At 48.6% G+C, this 9,108-nt stretch overlaps 2 non-coding genes across 2 annotated transcripts; one reads left to right on the top strand and one right to left on the bottom strand.

Annotated features, from left to right (window-relative positions):
• The first annotated feature begins 4,656 nt into the window (after positions 1-4,656).
• TRNAL-AAG (transfer RNA leucine (anticodon AAG)) lies at positions 4,657-4,738 on the top strand. Its single transcript has one exon. It is a non-coding gene; the product is annotated as a tRNA-Leu (tRNA).
• Positions 4,739-5,138: 400 nt separating this feature from the next.
• TRNAS-UGA (transfer RNA serine (anticodon UGA)) lies at positions 5,139-5,220 on the bottom strand. The gene has a single exon. It is a non-coding gene; the product is annotated as a tRNA-Ser (tRNA).
• Between the last annotated feature and the right edge of the window lie 3,888 nt (positions 5,221-9,108).

A 9,108-nucleotide genomic window follows, 5' to 3' on the forward strand; every position in this document is an offset into this window, starting at 1 on the left:
GGAGTGCAACGGCACTCCCGGGCTGTGGCGACAGTCTTCACGGGGGCCAGGGTTTGGCTCCAGGCACCCCGGTGGCCCAGCTTTATACGGAGAGCAACGGCACTCCCGGGCTTTGCTTCAGGAACCGTGGATGGGGTCCGGGTGAGGTACTGGGTTTTCTCGGAACCAATACTATTACAATAACCCAGCGGTGTCAGGGCAACACCCAAAGACCCCGGATTCCCCTGTCTTTGCAAACAGAGACACGGGATACTTCTCGATGACATCAAAGACCAAAGTTTATTGGTTGCAACCAGGGACAGAGGTCTACAAAGTACACACGGTAGTTCGACAGAGACTGCACCACCTCAATGAACGAAACTCGGTCTTTTATGCTGAAAATTACGCCTCTGGCAATATCACAATTTACATTCGGTGCATGCAAACTAACCAATGAACAAGTAGCATTTCAAAAAGTAACGAATCACGACAGTAAAAGTTAATCCCACTTTCCGTTGTCCAGCCCACCAAAACGATTGCACATATGCTAAGTTTCCTGTTCGATCAGGCCGGACAAACCCACCATAAAACCTTCAACCCAGATCGATGAACATGTCGTAAAGGAAAGGCAGAAACAGATGGAAAGGAGATAGGGGAGTGGGAACGGTGTGCCATAAAGTCAGGGCACGTCCTGCTCTTTGATCTTTATCAGGCCAACTGCTGAACAAGGAACTGGCTCAGCGGGATTCGCCCCAGGCGAGGAGTCAGTTCGGCCAGGTCAACTAGAAGTCAACTAAGGCGTACGTGTCAAGGACTCGTTCGGCCACGATCATAGGGCCTATGTTAGGGCAACCACGCAAGATGGCTGCCACATACAAAATGGAACCCGAGGGTTCAAACTAAATCCTCAAATGCAGAGTGTTCCCCTATATCGATTCATACGAAAACACTCAGACACGTTACACTCGCCATTTGCGGTCTGTTGACACCAAAATCGTCCATTTCCAACGATCTTTATAAATCGGGTTTCGGAACTATCGAACCCAATTCAGGACCACGAAACCACACGGGGGCACCAGAAACCTCTTCGCGGGGGCCTCCTTTTTGAGGGGGTGCAACAGCACTCCCTGCCCCCTCCTCAAAACGGCGCTCCCGCCTTCATGTTCGTTGGGGGCCAGGGTGGGTTCCTTGCACCGGGTAGGTGTACCTTCACAGGGTGAGCGATGGCGCACCCTGACTTTAGTTCTCTTGGGGACAGCCGGCGGGACCTGACCCACCCCGGGGGCATAGTTGAGACCGGAGGTGGAGCCCCAAGCGCTTCATTGTCAGTTCACTGAGCGGTCAAAGGTTGCCTACCTTCTGTGGGGCAACACTTGGTCCCCAGGAGACCTATTTGCACAATTGTCATCTCTTCTTGCTCCTGGTGGTCATCCCCAGCCACTAGGAGCACTCTCCTTCACCCTCCGGATCTCTGAGAGGGGGCTTTCAGCAGGGAGCTGTCTTCACTGGCTCCATGTGCCAGCCTTTTGCCTGCTGTCCTCCTGGGCCTCTCTTCTCTCTGCGAAGGGGCCCCTGCTTTTGCACACTTGTCCTGGACTCTTCTCCTGGCGCTGTCCAGGATCCTGGGGCAGTCAGGGGGTTCCTCCTTCCAACTGCCCATTGCACCAGGCTCCAGCACCTTCTGCCTCAGCAGACCACACCCCAGACAGAGCTCCTCTTCCTGTGCAAACACAGTTGAGTAGTGGGCTGGCAGGAAGTCTCTGTTTGTCCTATCAAACAGTGACACATCACTTCACTGCCCCTGCTCCCTCGTTCCTGCCCAGCCTCTGGTTTTGGTCAAAATGGCGTTGTCCAGCCACATGGTCTCTAAAAAAGCCCCTTTCCCAAGGGCTGCCTTCTCCCTGGTGCCACCTGGTGCCTGCCACCCAGTAATAGCTGCTGATGGATGAGCCTGTAGCTCCACCCATCTTCTCTTCCTTGGAGAGGAGGCCTTCACTCATGGAAGAAAGGTTATCAATCCAGCCTGCTGATGTCAGCCCTCAGACAGGCCCTGGTTATGGCTGACTCAGAGAAATATGACATTTCTGTATGACCCAGCAGTACAAATATGTCTCTAGACTCTGCAGAATACTTCTTCTCACACCCATTACAGTGGACTTTAGTGCGTGTCTGGAATCTGTAGGCCTTAGGAAAGTTAATCTAGCCTATGGGCTCCACATCACCATATGGGAATAATGAAGTGAAAAACAGTAAAACACACTGACTTTCACTGGCATGTTTCTTCCCAGTGTATAAAACCTATTCCATGTCACCACCCCATTCTGCATAAGTCCTGCCACACCAGTCTATCTTCACCTGCTCTTGGGCGGCGAATGCCAGGAATCTCCCCTGCACAGCCCCTACACATATGTGCATGCATGTACACCTGTGTCTGCATGTAACCAGCCGGCGTCCCTTACTCCAGCTGCTGCGCAGTGGCCTGGTCCAGCCAGGGGACACCAGTAAAATCCACATGCATTATCTTTCATTATGAGTTCACTGTGGGTGAGTCCCAACTTATGAGGGACCCCCACAGTAAAAGCTGAATAATTAGGTGCTCAAAAAGTGAAAAACCTGGGCGGTCCATAGTGTCAGAACCACCTTCTAACACTCAACATCTGCCTGGAAGAGGTGACTACTGGGGACCCCACATCATATGTCTGGATTTGGTGACTCAGGAGGGCCACACTGTGTCTTGTTGTCTGAAGGGGCCGTCCTCTGTGAGCCCCCAGTGTCTTGTGACCCGAGGTACCATACACTGTGCTTGTTTGCAGCAACCAGAGAGACCCTGCTCACGCAGTGTATCTGTCTGGGTGCGGTGACCCTCACACTGTGGTTTGCATGCTTATGCTGAATCCCATGGATCGAACTTGTCACTGGATGGGACCCGCACACACTGCAGTGCATGCTTAGGCTCTGACTAATGTTTGGATTTGATGGGCCGAGACTTCCACCTAGAGTCTTTGACTGGAAGCGGTGGGCTGTCTTTACTCTTCATATATCTCTCGCATCAGGCCACTGGCTGGATGGGTACCAGAGGGCCTCTATCACTCACTTCGCACGGTATTTATCTGCATCACCTTTATTTAGAGGCGGCCCTGTACCTGCTCTCTTGAAACGTGCAGCTCCCGGTGTTGTTGGTATCTCGTAATTTTCTTCTAATGTGCACTGTTCTCCGCTTTCACAGCCTGGTAGGTCTGCATTCACCTATTGGCTGTCGGCTTTCTGCAGCTGCTCGCATGTGGAACGTGCAAGGAAGCAGCAATGGTTTTCAGTGGCTGAGCCAGGCGCGCAACACCCATTGGACTCACCGGGCTTCAGCCCCCCCTCGCCCCCCCCTCCCTGTCGTGTGTGACAACCCGGGATGAGACAGATCCCGGGCACACACCGAGCCGCACCCGAACGTTTCACAGGTCTTTAAAAGACCATTTGAATGTTAAATAGGCCTTGCAGTTGTTTCACCCCTTCTAAGAGCCCCTGCAGCTCCACTGCCTACTGATTAAAGGTTCAGCCTCCCCCAAAAAATGTTCTTAGGCCCCCCTCCCCCCGCAATTTGGCCCTAGTTGCGCCTCTGGGCTGAGCACACATATAGCTTCAGCTAATTTCTCTGCCGCGTTTTCATGTCCTTTCCAGCCAACATCCTGCTTTTCAAGCCCCTCTCCTTTTCACTATCTTTCTCGCTTCCTCTTTGTTGGCTGTTTTTTCTCTCTGATCCACTTTCTTTTCCCTTTTCTTTAATTTTGTTCTCTCTACATTTGGTCCTTTTTCTTAGCTTTGTTTCTTCTTGGTCTCTTTTAGTTTTTAGCTTTCTTTCTTCGCTTCCTATACTAAAAGTTGATTCCTTTCTCTTTAGGTTTTTCTCCCCCAGTTTCTTTGGGGCCTTTTTCCCTGCCTCCTTTCCTTGTTTTGCAAATCGGGCTTCTTTCTTTTGGCCTCCTTTCCCCTATCTTAATCGTGTTTAAGGCTTCATGCTTCGTCAACACTCTCTCTCATTGCTTTCTTTCCCTGTTTTTATATTAAAAACAGAGCAGTGGACTATACCATTTCCAGCTAAAAGGGAATATTTCACTCCATGTGTTACCATACCTGGCGTGTCACGCAGTTTGGTGCTTATTTTCCCTCCATGTTAAAGAACAGTTGGTGTTTCAGCACCCAGGCTAATGTGCTGCATAGCTAAATACATACATATAAGGTCCCAAAGGCGAGACAGATTGCATGCAAATGCTTGGTTTTATTAGATCACGCCCTAACAAATCGCCCTGTCAGTATGAACAATTGTTTCATTAGGAAATGATCGAGTAACATCGCCATATTTAAAACTGATGTCTCTACATTGGTTTGGAAAGTCATTTCTCAGAGAGTTGTGTCTCTTACAGGGATTGCTGTGTAGAGTGTAGACTCTAGCTGCCGGGAGCAACCGTGCTGTAGCTTGTGAGTGGGTAAGAGAGATAACCTTCTTCAGATACTATTACTCAGCAGTCACCTTCTGCCCTTCAACGGCTCAGCTTTATTTCCACCCTGCCCTCCCCAAGTTGTGAACCTGTTGTTTACGATGGTTCTTCGAATACGGAAACTCTATTTTGTCTAAGTATTTTATGGTACTGGTTAGATTCTTAACACAAACTAGCAGACCTGTAAGGTAGCGTGGCCGAGCGGTCTAAGGCGCTGGATTAAGGCTCCAGTCTCTCCGGAGGCGTGGGTTCGAATCCCACCGCTGCCATATCTGTTTTACTGATGCGACTCACTGCGTTCCCTTTGGTCGCTCCTCTAGACATACTCTGCCAACACGTCCCTAATTTTAAAAATTACACTTCACTCTTTTACAGTCTCTCTCTAAAAAAATTGCTAACCTGTGGACTCCAGGAAGTCGCCTGATGTGTGCTTGTGTTAATGCATGCGATGTTTCACTTCAGTCTACTCGAGACTGTCGTCAAAGGTATTGTGTAATAATTATTAATATGTCCTTTCCGTGTTGCCACACCGCCCTTTTTTTCTTCAAGAAAAGAACGAACATCCTAAGTAATTCACGGAGGCGATTCTATCTTCACAAATTGAAGATTATCTTGATTTGATGTATGTCTGTTTGTCAGAGTTATTTTAAACCTGAAGCTAAATAATTCCGTAGTCGGCAGGATTCGAACCTGCGCGGGGAGACCCCAATGGATTTCAAGTCCATCGCCTTAACCGCTCGGCCACGACTACCTGTTGAAGTTCTAACGGATGTAACCTCTCTTGGTAGTGTACTTGACAGAACTTCTGTTATACACCACAAAACTGTGTTAACAGCACAGACTTACCGACCAGCGAGGATTGCTAACAGTGTATGAAGGGCCCATCTCTATGCATTTTTGTGCAAGAACCAAATTCAGCTCTGCCTGAGGTCGGAGGTCTTCAATTTATTTTTGCTTTGAACACCCCTAAACTAAAAGATTTGACGATTGGGCCCCACCAATACTTTATGGCAAAGATTTCAGAAGGGGTAGGGTCTGAGTTGAACCCAGTGGGGTGGGTTTATGAGATCCTTTCAGGGTTACTTTTTCTGAACCTTATAATCCAGTCTAAATGAGGACCTATAAAAAAGTAAATACAGCTAACAAAAACAGAAAAACATCACAAAACACTGCTGCCCATAATTGGCTCCGAATACAACAGCACTTGCTGCACTAATGTTAGCTGCGGCTCTGAGCAGCAGTCTGTCTCGTGTGCCTCTTCCACCCCTTCCCCGTCATGCCTGGCCATTACTCTAAGCTTAAAAGAGGCTTCCAGTCCCTTTCAGACCAAAACTAGCTCCCACATGTTGCCCACCAATGCAAACAGAGTGCCCCCAACTCTAACGCTAGAAAGAAATACAAGCTTGATGCTTCTTTTGTAAAGTAAGACAGTCATCATTGAGATGCAATGAGCAACTGACACCCCTGGGCCCCAAGGGCACTTCACCTGCTTCACTAATGATTGCTTCTTCCTTCCAAGTGACTGTCGCCTCTGCTCTTTTTCGAAAACACGGGTCCTGTCTTGCCCCATCCAACTTCTTACTATTAGTTTGAGGCCCAAGCTATGGTATCTCCTCTGCATCAATATTTCCCTCCCATGTGCCTCTGCTCCGAGGCCCAAAGCAACAGTGAAACTGCAAAATTCACTGGGTCTTACTGAAAGTAAGGAACAATATTTAAAAAGCCATAGTTTGAGTTTAGTTAACCCTTCACACCACTGGGCTCCTGTACCACTGCATCTGGAGTAGGCCTGGGCAGTAAACTCAGCTCCGCTCATGGAATTTGCAGAGTTTACCCTACTCCACATTCTGTGTAGAGCGCAGAGTTCTGAAAAACTCTGCGGCGCAAAAAGTAGTTTTTTAGGTCGCGCCTAAGCCATCCTGTTAGGGATACTTGGCGAGATATAAAGTAAGGGCTCTCAAAAATGCACCCATAGGCAGATTGCCTATAGTGCATGTGAGCCAGGCGCGTGCACATAGCACACCATTGGTCAGCTTGTGAGCCTCTGCATCAGACTTCAAAGGAATCTGCTCCCGCCACGCAATGCCGAGAGATTGTTAAAGGAGCAGCTCCTCATGCAAGCTCGTAAACACAAGGATTCCGCTCCCTAGCCTCGCAATGCAGAGAGCTTGTTTTTATTTCCCACTCCCGGGCTTGTTTTCCTGGCTCCCTTCCCGCAATGTGTCATGTGTCTATATGGTATCTTTGTATTTTTTTAACCAAGGCTTCAACTTGGGCTTGCCAACCTCTCCTTATTTTAATATAATATCTTTTTGTTAATCAGCATGACACGCCGCCATTCATATTCAACAACAGCAGCGGTGCACATTTCTTTTCTTATGCGCAGCTCGTAAACCACCAATGCCGGGCTACAAAACGTCACACTCCTAATCCCCCCCCAGCCCCTATGGCCCTAAAGGCATAGTTTGCCACAACTGTGTTGCACTCGCCTTGCATCCAACTTTAGCTGAGACGCTGCCGGTTTTATGTTTGCGGAGGCACCAGGCTACAACTGCCACACTCCTGTATCGCTTTAACTTGGGTTCACCAAGCTCTCCTTATTTTAATATATTATTGTTATTGTTATTGTTATTGTTATTTTTGATTTGTAGCGCGCTCAATCACCTACAGGCCTCTAAGCGCTCGGGAATCGATGGTAAACAACAACTTTGACAATACAGAAGGCATCCACTAGCCTAAGTGGCTCATAGGGCTCTCCTAAATAACAACGTTTTCAGCCCCTTTCTGAAACGTAGGAGGTTTCCTTCCTTACGTAACGGCTCAGGTAATGTGTTCCATAGGTGAGGAACCAGCACCGAAAAGGCTCTTCCGCCCTTGGTGGCAAGTTTGTACCGAGGGCAGACCAGTAGCTGAGAGTCTGAGGATCTAAGAGCTCTCTTTGGGCTATACACTGCCAGACGATCTTTAATGTATGCGGGCGCCATGCCATAGATGGCTTTATGGGCTATGCACAAGTTTTTAAATTCCACTCGCTCCTTGATAGGGAGCCAATGGAGACTTTGTAGCAGGGGGGATGCTTTGGTACGTCTTGGCAGTCTGAAGATAAGACGAGCAGCGTCATTCATCACCACCTGTAGCCTATTTGTCAGGGTTTTTGGTAGGCCAAGGTAGAGGGCATTTCCATAATCTATACGTGAGATCACAGTGGCTGCGACGATGGAACGTAGCATAGATTGGGAAATGATAGGCACTAATTTCCGTAGCTGTCGGATAATATTAGTACAACTGCCCACTACTGAGGAAATTTGGTTGACCATAGAGAGGTCACAGTCCAATTTGATCCCCAGGCTCTTCACGTTCAGGCTGGGTTTTGGGGCTGGACCTAACTCTGCGGGCCAGTAGAGGTCACACCATGGTGAGGTGGCAGATGAAATCACCAGGACCTCAGTCTTATCTGGGTTGATTTTTAGGAGGTTTCCTGTCATCCACTGGACCGTGTGTCTCAAGATATTCTGAGTGTGGAGTTGGGCGGCGTTTGTATTGTCAACACTCAGCAACAACTGCGTGTCATCCGCATAATTGTATACTGTGCAGCCCATACTCGCCAGGGAGGCAATCAGAGGCTGTAGGTATAAATTAAACAGCAGTGGGGATAGGGCCGAGCCCTGAGGCACCCCACATTCTAACTCTCCCACTGCGGAGACTTCTTCTCCAAGTTGTATTCTTTGTGTCCTTCCTGACAGAAAAGACTGCAACCACCTAAAAGCCAGGCCTTTGATGCCAAAATCACTCAGTCTTTCCAGTAACAACGCATGGCTGACGGTATCGAACGCCGCTGAAAGGTCTAATAAAATCAGGGCGCTCGGTTTTTTACCGTCAGCCAGGCCTCTCAATTCATCCAGCACCGAGAGCATCACCAACTCGGTGCTGTGATGTGCTCAAAAACCTGCTTGTCGTTCGTGAAGCAGGGACTGGGACTCCAAGTACATGGACAGAGATTTTAGTACATGTTGTTCCAGTACTTTAGAGAGGAATGGTAACTGAGAGATCGGCCTGTAATTTTTTAGTATTGCGGGGTCTGCACCTGGTTTTTTCAACAGCGGTCTTACACGCGCTTCCTTGAGTTCTGCTGGTAGTTGTCCTGTTTCCAGGGATCTATTTAGGAGAGAGATGACATGCTCCTCCAATAGAGGACGGGCTGCCTGAAAGACTTTAGGTGGACAAGGGTCCGCTGGGGATCCAGACTTGATTCTGGCCATCAACTGCTGCAGGCTCAAGGTGTCAATCTCTGGAAACAGTGTAATAGAACAGTCAGTTTGATTTCGAGGGCCTATAGGTATGGCCATCCCATTAAGCGTCCCACTTTTTATGTCCTGGATGATGGTTCTTACTTTCTCCAGGAAATATTCCTGGAAGGAATTGCAGTTTATGGGGGACTGAACACTGTCCGGTTTTTTGGTCAACTCCGACAGGATCTTAAAAGTCTCTTTCTGCACGTTGGCTGCCTTACTTAAACGGGATTCGTAGTACTCGGCTTTGGCGAGAGTGATATGTTTTTTGTATGCGTTCAAGGAGGTTCGGTAGAGGTTCCTGGCTGAGTCCTGTTTAGTTTTCCTCCAGCCTCTTTCTAGGGCTCTAA

The sequence above is a fragment of the Lissotriton vulgaris genome, chromosome 12 (assembly GCF_964263255.1).
Source record: "Lissotriton vulgaris chromosome 12, aLisVul1.2, whole genome shotgun sequence".
Classification (NCBI taxonomy): domain Eukaryota; kingdom Metazoa; phylum Chordata; class Amphibia; order Caudata; family Salamandridae; genus Lissotriton; species Lissotriton vulgaris.